This window comes from Eptesicus fuscus, chromosome 14 (assembly GCF_027574615.1).
Source record: "Eptesicus fuscus isolate TK198812 chromosome 14, DD_ASM_mEF_20220401, whole genome shotgun sequence".
NCBI lineage: Eukaryota > Metazoa > Chordata > Mammalia > Chiroptera > Vespertilionidae > Eptesicus > Eptesicus fuscus.
Window position 1 is genome coordinate 56,092,512 of NC_072486.1, and position 18,781 is coordinate 56,111,292.

Here is an 18,781-nt window from a genome sequence, read left to right on the forward strand (position 1 = left end):
GGTGGTGGGGGAAGGATTGAGAGGTTGGTTTTGAAGACTGTGCTTTTTCTTTCTGAATATCATTATAAAAAAACAAAAACTGGGACCCAAAACTGTAACCTAACCTGCCATCAGTGCTCCATTTAAGATGTCCTACCTGATGAACTAACAGGTCGTGGGTCAAGTTGGGAAAAGAAATACTGTGTGGGGGTCTCTCCGTTAAAACAAAGCCACGTTCCACCTCTGGCCTCTGGGTTCAAATCGGTGCGCGGGCTCCCGCGGCGGGGAGGGCCTGCCCCCGGAGGATCCCGCTTTTAATGAGCTCCCCAATCGGCTCGCCAGGGGAAGAGCGCTCCCCCCCTCGCCGGCCAGCGCCCTCCCCGCCCGCGCGCAGCTCCCCCCCCACCCTCCGCTTCCCTTCCGTTCCCTCCCTGTCGGGGCGGAATCGAGTCCAAGGCAGGATCAGGTTCCCCGCCTTCCAGTCCGAAAATCCCGCCAAGGGAGCCGCGGAGCCGAGGAAGCCCCGAAGCGAAGCCGGGGGGAGGAAGAGCCCAGTGCGCCCGTCCCCGCCAGCAGGGAGGGAGCCGCCCGCGCCGCCCGCAGCAGCCGCCCGGGTACCCGGACCGCGAGCAGCAGACCTCGCCCCTTGCAACAAAGGCAGCCCGAGCGCAGACCGCACGTTTACAACTCAAAGTAAGTGGGAAAGGGCGCGCCGTTCTCCCAGGTGTCTCCAAGGGAGTTTCCTGCGCCTTCTGCCACTTTTCGGGGCGCCGACAGCTGATGGAGGAAAGAGTGGGAGAGAGGCTGCCTCGGTGGCTTTTGGGGGAGGGGGCGCTTTCGAAATTGATTTGCTCCAGAGGCAAACTGAGGCGTATTTGGGGGGCGTCGGGTCAGGAGAGTCAGCCCCCCCCCCACCCCTTTCCCCGAGATGAGTGGAGGGCGAGCAGCTTCGTGCTGTCATGCCTGCATTTGGACCGCTCCTGCCTCCGGCGGGAGGACGTGGCTGGGGCTCCGCTCCCTGTAAACCTGCCTGAGTAGGTGTGTCTGCGGCTGCGGAGGGCAGAGAAGGTGAGGCACCTGAGCGCGCAGGCCTCCTTCCCATCCTTCTCGGTCCCCGGGGTCGCCCGCCGCCGGTGACTCCCAGCGGGCGTTTCCAGATCCCTCGCGGGGCTGGTTCCTGCCGGTGCCCGCTGCACCCAGCATCGCTCACAGCACCCAGCACGCCGCCTCCTGCCCGCCACGCAGGGCATGGTTCTCGAAAGGGCTAAGTGCAAAGTTTAAAAGACACACCTTTCACCCCATCTCTCACTGGAATACTTGGACTTATTAACTTGTCAGATGCTCAGTTTCAGAGCTGATGTTTCTAATAAGTTAACAAAGTAATTTAAAGCGATGAACGAATGTATCTCCTTCCCTACTTCACACACCAAACAAAACACTTCACACACACACACACACACACACACACACACACACACACCTTTGTCCTTAGCACACACAGACATACAAACTCAAGAACACACACTGAGTTTATCTACACTCTGTTGTTAACTTACACATATCTCTGTTAACCCAGCTTTGCAAATTTGGGAATATATTGAAAAAAAAAAGGAGTGGCCTGTGGGGGGAGGAATGATGGTGAGAGGGGGGAATGGCAATGTGAGGGACAGCCAAGTCCCCGTCTTTGAGGATCTTTTATCTTAGTAGGCATTTTGTGTGCACCTCTGTGTGTGCACAGAAATAGCCCATTGGCTGCTAATGCGCCTTCTTAACCTCCGTGTGTGTGTGTGTGTGTGTGTGTGTGTGTGTGTGTGTGTGTGTGTGTGTGTGTTGGAGGGAAGGGCCTGGGAGGAGAATCAGGGACTACCAAGAAGAGCTTTTGAACTAATAACATCCTGAAGCAATTCCGTGACCCCAGGCAAACGTGGAATCGATGAAGTGGCGGAGCCCCTTTGAGCTCCTTGATCATCTGGGGATGAACTGATGTGTGGAAACACCACAAGGCGAGGGCAGTGGCTCCCAGCACAGAAAGTCAGGCTTGTGTTTTCCATGTCCATTATGCTCCTGTTTCAGTAAATTATGCATTTTAAAGACCAAATCATTAAAAAAAAACTTTTTAAATCCAGTTACATTCAAAGAGAAGTAGAGTGGATGTTATCTCTTTCCCCCTTTTTGGGAAATGAGTTATTTCAGAGTGGTGAAATCACTCATTTGTCCGTTTTCATTTAAAGTAGGGGATGATGTTTTTAAATTATTTTATTTAAAAATAAACGAATGCCTTTATCCCATGCTTTAAGAAAGTGGGTGCTTTGAGTTCTCTAATTGTATTTTAAAACTTTAGAAAGTGATCTTTGCTCGCTGGCTGTTTCCAGTTCCCCTTTAGAACATTTTTCTCCTCACGCTCCTCTGTAAGGACCGCCAACCTGAAGTCATATATATATCTCACTAGGTGCTGTACCCTAGCTGTTCACTTGTGGACACAGTCACATTGTATTTTCAAAGATACAGCTGTGAGAGAAATGAAACTGCTGTTAATATATAACTTTTTATTACCTACCTTTTAAATGAGGTGGTATACAGAATAAAAATAACATGTATTTCATAGTATATATAGTATAACATGTATTATATAATAATGCATAACCCTATAATTTCCCAGACCTCTTTCCATGATATTTGGAGTAATACATTTACTCATTTATTGAAAGTTTCCCTGTACCTTATTTGGTCTTTATAAAGAGCACTATGTTGCAGTCTTCACATTTTTATGTAATGGGCTTTTAAAAAAATCTTTACTGTTGAAAGTATTACATATGACCCCCTTCTTCCCCCATTGACCTCTTCTAGCCTCCCTACCCCACATCCAGGCCATCACCACCCTATTGTCTGTGTCCATGAGTTATGCACATATGCATACAAGTTCTTTGGTTGATCACTACCCACCCACCCACCCACCCACCCCCACTTTCCCCCCTGAGATTCCACAGTCCATTCCATGCTTCTATGTCTCTGGATGTATTTTGTTCATCAGTTTATTTTGTTCATTAGATTCCACATATGACTGAGATCATGTGATGCTTGTCTTTCTCTGACTGGCTTATTTCACTTAGCATAATGGACCTTAAAAAAAAAAAAAACTCTAGCAAAGTCAATGGCCTGGTTTGCATCTTCACAAAACCTGATTGTTGGCAATAACCCGAGAGAAATAAGGTCCCCAAATAGTTTAATTGCTCTTATCAATAAAATCCATTTTAGAAATTAAATATTTTCAGTTTCAATGTGTTTTTTTTTTCTCTTTGAAGGAATCTCATTTAAATGAATCTTGCTTTCTCATTTAAATGAAGCTCATATGCATTCAGAACATAGTCCTATTAGCCATGTGGTGTTTTTGCTACTCTTCAAAAATTGTCTCTGGAGACCGAGTTTCCTTGGCTTATTCAAAATGGTGTATGTAGTAAGGCAACCGTAGATTGAGGGCCAGAAGTCAGAATTCAGAATGTAAATTCCAGTTCTCCCAACACCTATGCTTTTTTTATATGATAACATCGTGATGAAGAGAGTTGTTCTTGACTTCTCTCCTGAAGGTAATGTCCAAACTGAGACCACCCAGTGAGCAAACATGGTTCAACACCTGAGCGCACCTCCGTCCACTTCAAGGTGTGGTCCTCTCTGGAGCATCAGCCAAGTCAGGGCTCTCTGAGCGCCTGCACGTCATTGCTCGGGTGCTCAGTCTCCCCTGGCTGCTGTTCTAACGAACAGTCAGAGGAATTCTGCCCGCTCTTGGCACAAGGCCATGCCATGGCCCTGGGGGAAGTAATATTCAGCTATGGACCCTCTCTTTCTGAGCTGGGCCTGCTTTTTTCCATCCAGAGTCGACCGGCTGCAGTAGAATTTGGGCCATGGCCTCCCTTTGGAAAGTTGTTCTCCATTTTTGGTGTCTCTGGCCAATTCTAGTCTCCATCCACTAGGCCGTTTTTCCACACGTTTCATGCCAGGCTTGTATGTGGCATAGTTTTCCAGGTGTCATATGATCTTTCTGGATTGTCAAATATAACAAGCCTTTTGTTCCTCCCTATTTTAGTATTTGGTAAATGAGAAGTTAACATTTCTGTGATGTCAAAGGGCAGCTATACTGTAACATTCTCAGAGGGCACTGTAATTGTGAGAGTATTATGGACTGATTAAGGAGATCACATCCACCACAAATCCCTATTTCTTAAGGGTAGGCAAGGACTTGCTTGAATAGTATGAGAAATAAACCTTAATTTCTTCTACTGGGCTTTATTTTGGAGCCATTTCTTCACAGTAGGTTTAGTGACATTTCACATAGAAAACGATCATCATAATGAGTTTCATAAAAGCAGAATCCTTAGATTCTTAAATTTCATACTTAGTAAAAAAATCCCCCTGTATTTTGGTCTTTAAGAAGTGAGCCATAGCAACTGACATTTGAGCTCTTAATTCTAAGACTTGCACTTAGTGAAACCCAAAACATCATTTTAAAACACAAATAGCATGCTATGTGTATCTCAACATGTTCCCACTTCTTCCAACTTTTATGCTTACCTGTTACCGCCCCCCCCCGACTCTCATTTCTCCTTTTTCTGATCCAGTTGCCATCATTTCCCATCCAACAAGCCCCACAATGATTTGCCTAATTCCTTTCCCATGATGGCATCTCTCCGTTTATGTACACACATATCAGGGATGGTTGCCCATATCTTAGAATGCATGGAAGGTTGAAACTTGCTCGCTAGATTGAAGTCAAGGTTGAACCTTGACTCCATAGATTTTTGTCCGTATTGATGCAGACCCTGGCTAAGATCAGCTTATACTTTCAACATTATAATAAATATTGACTGTATTCTCTTCTCTGCTTCTCAACTGCAGTGAAGGGGTGGAACCAGAATTGCTCACCCCCATCACACTCCCCCAGGCCCTACCTCAACCATACAATGTTTCTTGCTACAATGGCAGGTCAGTTTAATAATAAACAATACTTATTACATAGGTGCAGGATGTCTTATATTGTGCTGGGCATGTGGTATATTTAGGAAATACTTACCAGTAAGTCCCAGTTTCTTTTCTCTAGGGCTCACAGTTTTACAATTCTAAACACTTGGTGTTTGGTAAATGGTGCTAACTTGTGAAATCCTTTATTGGAAATTTATTTAAAAGATATCTCAAACAAAGAAAATCCATCACACCCCTACCCATCTCTGAAAGAAACACTTTAAAAGTCACATACATTTTATCAAACCAATGGCTTTTTGCATTTCTTCCTTTTCCTTGTCATATAGCCCATTGGCTGCTAATGCGCCTTCTTAACCTCCTTGACATATTATTTTTATCTTATTTTTTTCCAACTTTGTTGGCCATTCCTCTCATGTTTATTTTTTCTTTTCCCACCACTTCAACTTCCAAATATGGACATTTATTTCCAAATATTTTTGTTTTCTCCCTCTCTCTCCCCCTTCCTCTCCCCTTCCTTCTCTTCCTCCTCCTCCCCCACCCCCCCCTGCTCCACCCCAATGCTTCATTGTTGATCAGGACTCTCTTTGAGTTTCCAGATCTTGCCATTCTCTATTAGTTTTGGGTCTCACATTTTTCATTATTTTTTGAATGAATACTGAAGGCAATGCTTTGAGCACAGTCCTATTTGGGAAAGGAGATTGCAATAAAAGATCTCTTGTTATTTTATTCTTATCCCTAACAACACCTATAGGTATTGACTGCCTGATTATATGTCAGGTTGTGTGGCAGGGTATAGGAAGATAAATCAATACGTCTTTAAGCAACTTGCTGTCTCTCAATATACGTGTGAATAATAAGATTAAAACACAAATGAAGAAAAGTTATAGTGAAGTATGTACACACAAGATTTTTATCCTAAGCAGTTCCAGTGACAAAGAGATTTAAAAAAAGAAACATTTTTATGAGAAAAAGGAAAGTAACTCTCAAATGGCTAAATGGAAATGGTGATAATATTTATTTCCAAAGCATCACTGTCTTTTTGTTGCTTTCATGTCATTTATTCTGGGTGAGCAGTTGAATTCTCCATTCCTTCATGTTTTCCTTTCACAGTTGCTGCATAATAGAGCAGACAAATAAATGATTGAAAGTGACATCTTAAGAATTCAGTCTGAGTTATTTAGAATAAACATAATTTTAAAGGCATGACACTTCGCTCTAGATATCCTTTTCAGGAAAATTGTACCAGACATGAGATGACTGTTCTTCGGTGAAAATATAGACACAGAGGAAAAGAACACAAGTCCTCCAACTTCAGCTGTGGGGTTTGCATGAAACTGTAAATGAGCTGGAGATGGAAGATGCCCAGGGAAGGTTCTCCCAGCAAATCCTCCCTCTAGGTGCGCTCTAATTCTCCCCTCTTGTTACCAGCTTCTACTCACCCCTTCCAGTGACTCCAGCTCCTGCTTTCCCAGAATGTTGACATTGGAAGAACACACCTTTCACTCACCCTTACCACTGGCTCTGCCCCACCCACACTAGGCACCCCTTGAAGGCAGGTTTATCTCAAGAACCCTAGAATATCTAGCAAAGGACCCTTGAAATACCCCCCAAATGCCTGGCATTTGAGTGAAAAAATAAGTAAATGACTCAGAATACCATTTTTTTTCCCCCTCTCCCCCTAATGAAATTGGCTGTCTGTCTTCATACCTAATCTTCCTAAACATCACCTGGTGCCAATTTCCTGTTTGAACATGAGCACCCCCATTTGCAGTCTCACACATCTAGAAGAAACCTGTCCAGCTCTCTTTTCTTTGTCTCCTTCATTCCAAAGACCATACGAGTACATACCTGCCAGTTCTCTGGAGTGTCTTCCTAATCATACTCCATCTCCTTTACCTTAAAGGCTCCAAACCTTGTGTGGTCTCTGACTCATGCTATCTCCAATTGGAAGGAGAAATCTGACCTACCTCTTTAGCAAACCATATAATTCAAAGCTTGCTAGACTGATCACTTGATGCATTTTCATCATAGCTCCAATATGACTATAAAACATTTGCTTTTTAGCCTGACTGGTGTTGTGCAGTGGTTGAGCATCGATCCATGAACCAGGAGATCATGGTTAGACACCCAGTCAGGGCTCAATCCCTAGTAAGGGGCATGCAGGAAGCAGTCAATCAATGATTCTCTCTAATCATTGATGTTTTTATCTCTCCCTCTCCCTTCCTCTCCCTGAAATCAATAAAAACATATTTATAAAAAACACATTTGCTTTTCAGAACGTTTCACATTTGTTTTCTCATATTTTTGCAACAATTCTACTTAGGTAGGCTGAGCAAGATTTTTTAAAAATTGATAGGGACACATAAGCTTAGAAAGGTTAAGATGAGCCCATTAAATGCCATTGAAACAAAGGTCTTAAAATTGTTAGATTGGGTATTTTTTTCTCTTCTATGATATATTGCCATCTCTTTCTTTGGCTAATTAATTTTATGTTCCAGTTGCCTTTCACATCAAAACTAAACTCCTATGTTTGTAAAGTAAGAGCCCAAATAACCTAGTGGTTCCTATCTTTAGTGTTTATCAGAATAACCAGTGTCATGTCTTAGCATCCAGATGCCTAGGGCCCATCCCCAGAGGTTCTGAGTTGAGAGGTGGAATCAAGGAAACTGGACATGTGACATCAGGACACAGGTGATGCATTTGAAACTTTAGCCCTAACAAGCAAATATGTGAACTTCCAGGTCAAAGAAATCAAGGTATAAGCTACAGCTACACTTCTTACTAGCTGTGTGACCATCAGCAAATAGTGTAGTCTTTCTTCAAGTTTCTTATCTCTCAAATGAGGTCACTAGTACTTACCTTCTGGGATTGACATGAAGATTGATTTAGAAATGAATGTGAAATACTGATCCCAGAGTCTGATTGCTAGAGAGTGTTTGATGAGGATGATTATGGTGACAAAGCACCTGATGATAGTCCACCTCACTCTCCCTCCCCCACTGCCTTTGTTTCTTTGCCCGGTTGGTTCTCTAACTAAGGGTCAAGTTTGGATGCAGGAACAAGCATTTATTCCATCATAGTTCTGACTGTTGTTTGGTATGGGATGCAGAGTATGTCACTGAATCTTCTAGAACCTCAGGATTGTCAGTTGTAAGATGGCGATGATGCTGATGATATCACCTGCTTTGCCTACCTCACAGGTTGGTGTTAAAGGTAAACTGTGACAATGCAATGATTGTAAACCATAACCTGTTATAGTAAATGTGGTTATAAAGTCAGTGGGGCCAGTTCTAGCTTTCTCTTTCCCCAATTCTGCTGCTTGTCATTGTCATTTTCTCAGGACACCCAGAGATTGCCTGAGATGCTGGAAGGTAAGTTTGAGTAGGAGGAAAGATGTGTGACAGGTGAGAAGAAAAGGAAATCTGAGTCATAATGAAAAAAGAAGTGACTAGACAATCCTAAAAAGGATCTTTCACAAAATAATATATTACAGTTCTTCCTAAGAGTCGGTATTTTCAATTGGTGTTTTCACTAAATTTAGGTCTTTACAGAGGATTGGCAGCACTTGTTTATACTATAGTTGTGATTCTCATACCTTGATGTGCCTATCAGTCACCTGGAGATCTTGTTAACATGCAGATTCTGATTCACTATGTCTCCCGTAGACTTTTAAGAGTCTGCATTTCTTTTCTTAAAAAAAAATTTTTTTTTAAATTGATTTTTAGAAAGAGAGGAAGGGAAAGGGAGAGAGAGAGAGAAACATTGATGTGAGAGTGAAACATCGATCAGCTGCCTCCTGCACTGCCCCCTACTGGGGATTGAGCCTGAAACCTGGGCATGTGCCCTGACCAGGAATGGAACCAGCAACCTTTCAGTACACCAGACGATGCCCAGCCAATTGAGCCACACTGGCCAGGGCAAGAGTCTGAATTTCTAACAAGTTCCCAATGATAGTGCTGCTGGCCTGGGGACCTAAATTTGAGTAACCAGCTACTGGTATTCAGTCCAACAAACGAGAGAATGAAAGAGAGATCAGAGCTCTCCCATCACAGAATCCATAGCTTAATAAAAACAATGAGTGTTGTGGACAGTAACACTTCTTGCTATATGCAAAAGGTGCTCACGCCTATATCTTCATGTCTGACAATATTTACAATGTTTGATGATTTTGTAAAATAAATTTGCAGTCACCATCTGAATTGCTGTTGCACCTTAAGAGTCAGCGTCACCTTCCTTGTAGGACTTTGGGTTTTGTCCAAAATGTCCGCATAGACATTTGGTCCACTCCAAATGCTTCTTGATATTTGGTCTTGTCCAGAATGTACACTCTTAGAAAACATCCCTCAGCTCAAATAGCCCATACTATTTACCGATACTTTTGGTTTACAGGATTAATACCTAATAAATACTATCATGTTTTAGTGGTCCAATAAAAAATTGTGTAGTGGCTGTATTGCCATAACAATCCTTCTTGCCTTGGTAGTCTAGCTGGTAATGGCACATGTTAAGGACCAAACACCGAGGACCTTTTGGCGTGGGCCAGATGTCTCCAGGGATGTTTTGGACAGGACCATATGTCCTCTAGTTGGCCCCTTGCAAGGTGCGGACACAAGCTTCTTTACCAGTGCTTCCGCTAGAGCCCTTTGCTGGAGAGGGTGCAAGTGATCTAAATGCTGCCTTCTTAATTTGCCTTAAAACGTAGTGAGAAGTGTTTAGGAAATTTCCTTCGTAATATTAAATAGATGTAATGCAATGTTTTTTCTGTGCTAGAGTATCCTCTTGTTTAGGGTATAAACATCTTACTCCCTTCGATTGTCCTCTTCAAACTCTAATGGAAGTGGAGCAGCTGTCATCTTTCTATGTGACTTCCTGGGGGACATTGGCAGCAGAGAAGGAGCCAGAGCTTTTTGTCTCAGAGTTCATATTTAATCAGTAAGAACTTATCTTAGTAGCAACTCAGATAACGGAAAATCTTGACTCAAGCTAAACCACTGGAGACCATACAAAACTTTAAAACACTATTTTCATAATGGCTTTCCAAATAGGGCCTTTTCTAAACCTAGCTACGGGACTATTGCTCCTTATGCAGAGAATTATCTCTGAGGTTTTAACATGCAGTGGTCTTCACTTCTGAGCAGAATATGAGAGAGGTTCCACTGGGCATGTGCCAGCTGGCCAGATGGGGTGTCCCTGGTAAACTAGAAGTTGAATCTTAAATTAAAATTAAAAAAATAACTGCAGCTTTGGAGACTCATGCCAGAACCCATTTAGTTCTCCAAAAGATATTTTCCACAAAAAATGTTGCTTCTGTGTGCACTATATTTTTTCAATATAGCCCCAGGGGTTCAAATGAGGAAGCTTGAAGCTGCTATAGGAAAGAAAGCTGGTAGCTTATTAAATTATTCTAACAGATGTAGGTATTTAAATTTTGAAACAGTAAAATAATGCCTCCGCCCATCTTCTATCCTTGGTTATGATATACATTTAACTATTAAATTCAATGTCTCTGGCAATATGCAGAAATCTTAGATATAGCTCATTACCTGTCAGACTTGTGAAAGATTAATTTTAGTCATGTAAATAATAATGAAAAGGCTTTCCTCATGATTATGTTCGTTATTAGAAAACACAAATATAAACATTATTTTATCTCATTCTAAAAAATATGTGTTCATCGTACAAGATATTCACATATTTAAAAAGTTATAAAGTAGGAAAAACTCACTTATAATCCTGCTCAAAATAGGCACCACTATTCACATTCTGATATACAGTTCTTCTGATGTAACTTTAAAAAATAGTTGTTTGAATAATATATCCTACTTTTCAAGTCAACATGATAATTGATGCATGCTATATTTTTAACAGCTGCACTCATGTTAACGTATGCCATTTTTTCTATTATATTGACCACTTAAGATGGAAAGTCCATTTATTTTGCTTGACAGGGGTAAATTTAAATCATTAAAATAAAAGTTTAACAAATTGATATTGTGATATTGTGGATTCATAAAAAAGTTGGAAAGAGAAAAATGAAAACAAATATAATCCCATGAAGCAAACAAAAAAAATCTTTGTTCCAGCAAAGGCTGTGGTTGTTTAGATGGGAACAGATAATCCTGGGGAACTTCGCTTATGCCAACTGCAGGTCAAGCTGAGTAAACATTATCTTCCATTCTAGCCTTGAGGACCCTTCCAGATGCATATCAGGGGGTAAAAGTCTCCCCAGGGAAGCCCCAGCTGCCTGAACCCATCCAGGTCCAAGCTAACCCCATTAGCAGGTCCCAGGAGCCCGGGGACCCTCTGAGCTGCTCTGAGCTAAGAAGACTGGGCCCAATACACTACAGGTGGGCAAACTATGGGAGCAGCAGACCTCTGATTCATGTCCCTCCAGGGCTTGGAACCCTTTGGGGAGTTATTTATTTGCTCTGTTTTTATCTGGAATGACTAGTGTACAAATTGGCTCTAGTTTAAAGTGAGATCAAATCTGGGTCTGACAACTGCAATCCTATTCGTTGAGGAGGCATGAAGAAAGTTAAATGCTGTTATCATCTAGGCCAGTATTGGGATTCCCACTAACATGAGCCTAACTGGTTTTGAGCCTTTTTAAATAGCTGTTTCAGTCTGATGGTCAGGGACCACAGAGCTTGCCCTCTGCTATGTGATACATGGGGATTTGTATTGTACTTCAAGGCTGTCATAAAGAAATTTGGTTTGGAGAAATAGGTCAAAATCAGTTCAGCAGCAATACATGGGTAGTAGTGGATTTCTACCAATTTCTCTCTAACTAGATCCACATTTTCTCAAAGCAAGCTAACTATGGGTTTCAAACGTCTCATCCAGCGATGGTCTTCTCTTGTAAGAGGTTCCAACGAGGGTGGTCAGCTTCAAAGGCAGCAGAACCAAGAAGACAAAAGAAATAGTAGAACACTTGAACTGAGACCTTAGAGAAAACATCCAACAATCTGACAGAACCCCTATGCTTAAGGAGAGGAACTCAGACCTCATAGTAAATTGTCGTAGGCAGCATGGAGGTTTCCTTCACTGTGAATGAACTTTGGGTCCTTTGGGCCCATATGGCTCTGATGGGGTTTGTTAGGAGATTTCTCTGGGGTGGATTTGTCTTGTTTGCTTTCCAGATCTCCTGGGCTCTAGAGGCCTCTTGGAATAATAATGACATGAAGTCAGTCAGCTGTGTGAAGCAACCCTGGCTCCTTCTTGTTCTTCACAGGGGAAGCCTTTGAAGACAAAACAGTATCAGTGGTCCAGTGAAGAGTTCCTGGACAGAATAGGAACTCCCTGTAACTCATTGTTTCCATCCATGTCTTCCCCACCCTTGACAGGGGAAGAGGGTGAGCAAAGGGGATCAAGGAGACTGAGAAGTTTCTTTTCAAGGGCTGGAGCACAACAGCATCTCTCTGGGTTTAAGGTTTCGATGCATGAAATGCCAGTGAGCTTCCTGGGTTAGTTTTCTACCCGTGACATCCATTTACAAGCTGCAAAGTATAACATCAAGTATCTTGTTTAAATCAGAAAAACGTTAGGTTTGGACATTTCTATTAACAAGTTCTACTTTATTTTGAAGAACTAATATTATCCCCTGTCTTCTTCCCATCTCAAATTGACCCCTTCCTGGTCTGATGTCCAAATCCATCAGCAGGTACAGAACAGGGCATGGTGTTGTCACTACTCTTCTTAAGGCGATTTAATGTTTCTTTGGTGAGGAAGAGCAGCCTAAGGGTCAGAGATTATTTTCCTCAAAAGGGAATGGATTTCAGTCTCATCTGACATGACCTGGGATTGCTTATCTCTGTTCTTGGTGAAATTTAGGCAAAATCGCACTTTGTTCCTGGAGAATGTGCATATATTTGTACCTATTATGACTTACAATGTTATATTGAGACCGGAATGTCCTTTAGACCTTCAGAAAGGCCAAGGACATCTGAACTGAGAGGGTGAGAAATGTGGCAATGAAGTGTAGACTATTTACTAATGCTCTGAGGAGCAAGTAACAAAATTCTCCTAGAGGTTGGAAATAGAGAAACTATGGGACAGTGGCTCAACAGATAAATTTGACTTTTACTAAAATGAGGATGAGGAAATACCCAGTGTGGAGCACCATGTGCAACTGAGGGACATTAAGGTACATCTAAAAAGGATAAAGTATGGCGCTAACCGGTTTGGCTCAGTGGATAGAGAGTCAGCCTGCGGACTCAAGGGTCCCAGGTTTGATTCCAGTCAAGGGCATGTACCTTGGTTGCGGGCACATCCCCAGTAGGGGGTGTGCAGGAGGCAGCTGATTGATGTTTCTCTCTCACCGATGTTTCTAACTCTCTCTCCCTCCCTTCCTCTCTGTAAAAAATCAATAAAATATATTTTAAAAAAGGATAAAGTATGGAAATATTGACTGGTGTTTATTGAAGCAAACCTGCAAATATTATAATAAATTCCTCCAGATAGCATCTGACAGATATCATTTCCATTTGGAGGTCTCCAAATGAAGATACTTCAATTGTTAAATCATCTTGGATCATGGGTCCTTTCTATGTAAAGAGAGTCACTATTTTAATTCTGAGTTCACTGGCCATGTATCTTGCTACAGACCTCATTGTCCCTTCTCTACTGCTAGTTAATTGTTTCTAGTTCTTTCACTTTACCACTACCCAAATAGTGCCTGGCACACAGGAGGTGCTCAATTCATGTTTGTTGTTGCATAGAATTAGGATAAATTTTACCTAGTTTCTACTCTTCTCCTCATCTACCCAGCCTCCTTGCCTCCATTCCTGGAAAGATTTAATATTAACTGGCTGCCCAAGCCAAATGTTGTGAAATGAACAATTTTTTTTTTTTGCATCTTCAGCTTTTCTTTTCTGCTCTCTCCTTTATACTCAGAGATATTTCCGTTATCAATGTTCAGACACCCAGAGTCCTGCCTTCTGCTATTTATTGTATGTAGACATGCTTCATGTTGGCCATTGGCGTTCCTAGCTTCCCTTGATGTGCCCTGGGGACACATGGTGATAAGTCAGAGTTCAGAACCTGCCAGCATCTCTGATGAAGTTCTTAGGAACTTCCAGGGCCAGGGAGGAGCCTCTAGCTCTCATCATCGCTACTTCTAGAAGCTGAAGACTTTGCTTTCTTTTTTATTATTTTCTCTTTTTTTCTTTTTTCTTTTCTGAGCATCATTCATGAGCTTTAATAATAATATCTAATATTTATTGAGTGCTTTCTAGAAATTATGGGTATAATACTCCCCCAAAACCCCCCTGGGATAAAGATAATTTTTATTCTTAGTTTAAAAATGAGGAAATTTGGTCTCTGAATGGTTAAGTAACTTGTCCAGAATCACAGGCTGGTGAGAGAGAGAACAGGTATTGTAGTCCTAATATTTCTAACCACCAATCTCTTAAGCATGATGCTCTTCTGCCTCCACCCCCTTATTCCAGGACAAGGGCCCCATGAGAATTTGAAGATATTTTGGTTCAGTTTTCCCTTCTTTTTCCTAGTCACTGTCCATCAATACACCCTCTCTTGCACATAGAATCCTATTGTTAGACTCTTTGATTGCATACTATTGTATGTTGTTTCATTCTCCATTGTTCTCTCAAGTATCGGTTTGCCTGGCCTGGTCCTTCAATCAGCCTGTGCTTAAAAGGGAGCTGGGGGAGTGTAGGCAGGAGGGTGTCTGGGAGATGTCCTGTCTGTCTGTCCAGCCTGCTATCACCTGACTAAATTGGTGGGCTGCTGTGCTCTAACCCTGGGAAGGACACAATGCCCTGTTTGTTTGTGTATGAGAGTCTCTGGTTTTGATTAGCAGCTAGCTCCAGTGCAGCTGAACACACAATAGGGACCAAAAGATGGGGAAAAGAATCCTGCTACAGTTTCCCATTGGAAAGCATTCACTGTCAAGCTTGGACATCCAGCCGTGGGGCACAGATGGAAGAGGCTGGGGAAGAGTAGGTAATGGATTCTCCATGTCCACAGCCTGTTGTGCATGATGACGTCACTCCTTTTCTGAAGTGTTGAGCTTCCATCCTTCTAGCTGTCTTTTATGACTAAGGCTTAGGACTGATATTGATGTGGTTTGATGAGGGTCAAAGACTGGGAGGCTGGGAAGCATGAAGGAGCACGGTGATTATAAGATCTAGGTAAACACAGTGAAAGGGATGCATCTAAAAGGGCTAGTCACACAATGAATAAACTACTTTGTCTGCATGGAAGAGGTAAAAATGATTATGATAATAATTCTATCAATTATGAAAAAGAGGGAAGTTGGAAGTTTTTATAACATAGTCAAAGTTAGTGATTTCTAACAGATGAACTGATAATATAATTTTGTTCTTTCTTATTAAATGAAATCTTCTATCTATTGTGAATATTCATCAACTGGTAGCTGAATAAGAAGGTGTCTGAAAAGGGAGCTGGGGGAGTGTAGGCAGGAGGGTGTCTAGACACCTCAGATATCCTCAGAGGAGTGCTTAATTTATTGATAGTTTTTAATCAATAGAATACTTGTCTGAGACAAAAGACACCACCATTATCTTAGCCAGTGGGTACCTGATGTGGATTCTCATAAGAGGGACAAAGTGGACTTATAGTTGGAAAACCATACAACATAGCATATGATTAATTGGTAAATGAATGGTCCCATCAAGTTCTAGAGAAGAAGACATTCTTGTCTGAATGGAAAGGGATACTGCATAGAGGGGCAGGATTTTCAAAGCAGAGTGGTTTTATATATGGCAGGAAGGCAGGGAAAGCACCCCAGGGGAGGGATGGAGAAAGGAGAACCCCAAGGAGATGATAAAAATCAAGATATGGGGTGTGGGGCGCCTGTCAGAGAGCAGATGGGCCAGATTTGTGCAGAGAGTGGGTGGTCAGAGAATGAAAGTTATCATTAGAAAAAAAGTTAGGATTAGAAAAAGCGTTGGGTAATAATACCAAGTCCTTTGAAGTGTAAACTACTCTGCTTGAATTGCATCATTTTAGGTCATAAGAAATCGCTGAAGGTTCTCCAGAAGCAAGGAAGGAAAGAAAACTTGGTAGATTATAAGAAAGATTATTTTTAGAAAAGTAACAGAATGGGGGAGAATCAGTTAGGTAAGTCCTCTGAGTACCACCCCTTGATCTTTTCAAAATCAGTTAGGTAAGTCCTCTGAGTACCAAGCCCTTGATCTTTTCAAATTCTAGAATTCCTATTCATGCTTCAGTGCTTTGCTTAAATACCATCTCTTCCATAAAAATTATCTTTATTCTCCTAGTTAAATTGAGTACTCATTCCTTTTTCTGTTCCACAGCTTTCTATGATTTTTCTTTGATACATTTTTTATGCATTCATTTATTTATTCAAAATATACAATGAACACAATATGCTGGGCTCTATGTTAAGTATTAGGAATATAGAAATGAAGACACTATCTGTCTTCAACTCTCACAGTCTAGTTGGGGAGAAGGCACATAAAAAGCGAATCAGTACAGCGTCCAGGCAATGATCTAGATTTGCACTTTTGAAAGCCCCTAGGGGAGACACCCAATTCAGCTGGGGGTGGATTGAGGGAAGGCTTCCAGGAGGAAATGTCTCCTGACTTGTGTTTAAAGACTGAAGAATATAAGGGAGAAGGGAGGAATTCTGTGTAGAGTCAATGCTGTGAATCCTGATTTTATTCTTATCATAAAATGGTTATTTTAAATGAATTTATCTTCCCTACTTAACTGTGGAGTTCTTAGCCCAATACTTTGCACAAGAACAAAGGAATGAGGGAAGGAAGGAAGAAAAGGGAGGAAGGAAGGGAGGGAGGGAATAAATTTCAAATGCTTTAGTGAAAGTAGGTACAGAGAGAGAGAGAGAGAGAGAGAGAGAGAGAGAGAGAGAGAGAGAGAGAGAGAGAGAGAAAAGAAGAAGAAGAAGAAGAAGAAGAAGAAGAAGAAGGAGGAGGAGGAGGAGGAGGAGGAGGAGGAGGAGGAGGAGGAGGAGGAGGAGGAGGAGGAGGAGGAGGAGGAGGGAGGGAGGAAATAAATTTCAAATGCTTTGATGAAAGTAGGTACTGAAAGAAAGAGAGAGAGAGAGAGAGAGAGAGAGAGAGAGAGAGGAAGAGGAAGGAGGGAAGGAAGAAAGAAAAATTTCAAATGCCTTAGTGAAAGTAGATACTTAGAAGGAATCCTTTCTGGAGATGCTGTGAAGGAAAATAAAAGCTATCTGAAGTCTGTACATTAGGATGGAAGCTGGGTACATGAAGAGTGAGTGAAAAGTGAGAGGTTGAAGCTGAGTTTGGGGGCATACTAGTGCCGTTGATAGAAGAAGCTTAGAGAAAGAGCTGATTTGGGGGAAGAGGTGAGTGTTCGAGCCTGAAGAATTGTGGAGAGACAGGATTATCTTCAGAACTGAGCCTGGCTGGACCCAGGCTTCTCAGGTATCTCTGACTTTGTGGGCAAACTCAATGTCTGGGGCGGCCCTTTGATAAGAAGGAGCCTCAGGCATGTAGCATTTGGCCCGTGGTGACCAGGTTTCCATGAAAACTCAAATTCCCCGCTCATTACTGTACCTTCCTCCCCAGGAGCTCTTGCAACATACTTTGGCTAGAATGAGGTAAGACCATGTTAACAGATTTATTTTCTGGGAATAATTTTTATTACTTTGCTTCTTACTTTAATAATTCCTTGGAGGCTTCAGCTTTCAAGAAAACACCACATTCAGGTCCTGGCATTGCACATGCGAATGGAATGGTTGAAGCCACATTTTCCAAAATAGTTCAGTGGGCCTTTGAGAACCTTCTGTAATTTGAGTAACTGCATTTTGGATGAACACTGATGTCCCACACTGAGATGCCCACTTTTTCCTCGAAACAGCTCAGTTTTCTTTGCTCAAATGAGAGTCCTTACTTCTGCAGCCAGTGGAAAAAGTAGCTCCTCATGAAACTCGATACCAGAGTGACAGTGAAAGCTGGATTGCGAGGACTCAGCAAATATGGATTAAAATATGTGGAGAAAAACAAGTGCTGGGGAGTGTGTTTCTTAGGTACTTTGCTGAAAGGGCTCTGGTCCTGGGAGGGTATTTTGTGGGGTGGTTGGCTTCTTCTTTGCTGTCCCCAGTAGGCACCTCCTTCTCATGCCTCGCTGGGACACAGAAACTCTCTCTTCCCTTTTGGCAGAGGTAAAGGGATCGTTTTTATTTTCCTTCGGTAAAAATTATTTTTGCAGCTTTGCTAAGAGAAAAGAAAGCTCAGGAAGTCAAAATTATTTAGTTTCCAATCTCCAATTCAATCATGAATCAGATAAGTCCTGGGGACAAGAGGATTTCTAAGAAAGCCTTTTAGCCCCAAATATATTGTATTTAATCTTGTTCCAGATTACAGTTCAGTCTTCAAGTTCTCGTCCAGGGAATTTGTGACCCGGAGGGTGAAATTTTATGATTTATGGAGGGTTTGCTGATTTTGGTTCCTTTGAACCATGAATAAGCTTCTACTAAGATGAGCTTGTGATAATATAAGTAAGACTCTTATCTGCAGGTGACCTAGTTGATATGAAAAAAAAATCATACTCTGTTTAGGTTTTTCTATACCAAACTAACAGCTAACATCCATGTATTAATTTTATTTGCACATTGCTTTAGAATGTCTTAGTTTATTCTCAGAACAATTGTATGAGCTCTGTTGAATATGATTGCCCTTTATACAGATGTGAATAAGAAGACTCTGAGAATGGAGACTTCATTCCAAGAAGAAAGAATGATGATTGCCTTATCTACCTCATAGCATATTTCTGGGGGTTTTCATAGTCTGTGGAAGAATTTCATTAAAAAAATCAGAGAAAAGTTGGTATTCTGTTCTTC

General features: G+C 41.8%; 1 protein-coding gene across 2 annotated transcripts in view; it reads left to right on the plus strand.

The window, feature by feature from the left end:
* Window positions 1–427: 427 nt before the first annotated feature.
* Window positions 428–18,781, plus strand: part of PTN (pleiotrophin) — a 94,760-nt gene continuing 76,406 nt past the window's right edge. For both annotated transcript variants that reach the window (XM_008150495.3, XM_028159034.2), the window contains exon 1: window positions 428–672. The gene's annotated coding sequence lies outside the window, so the exon portion shown is untranslated. The remainder of the gene's footprint in view (window positions 673–18,781) is intronic.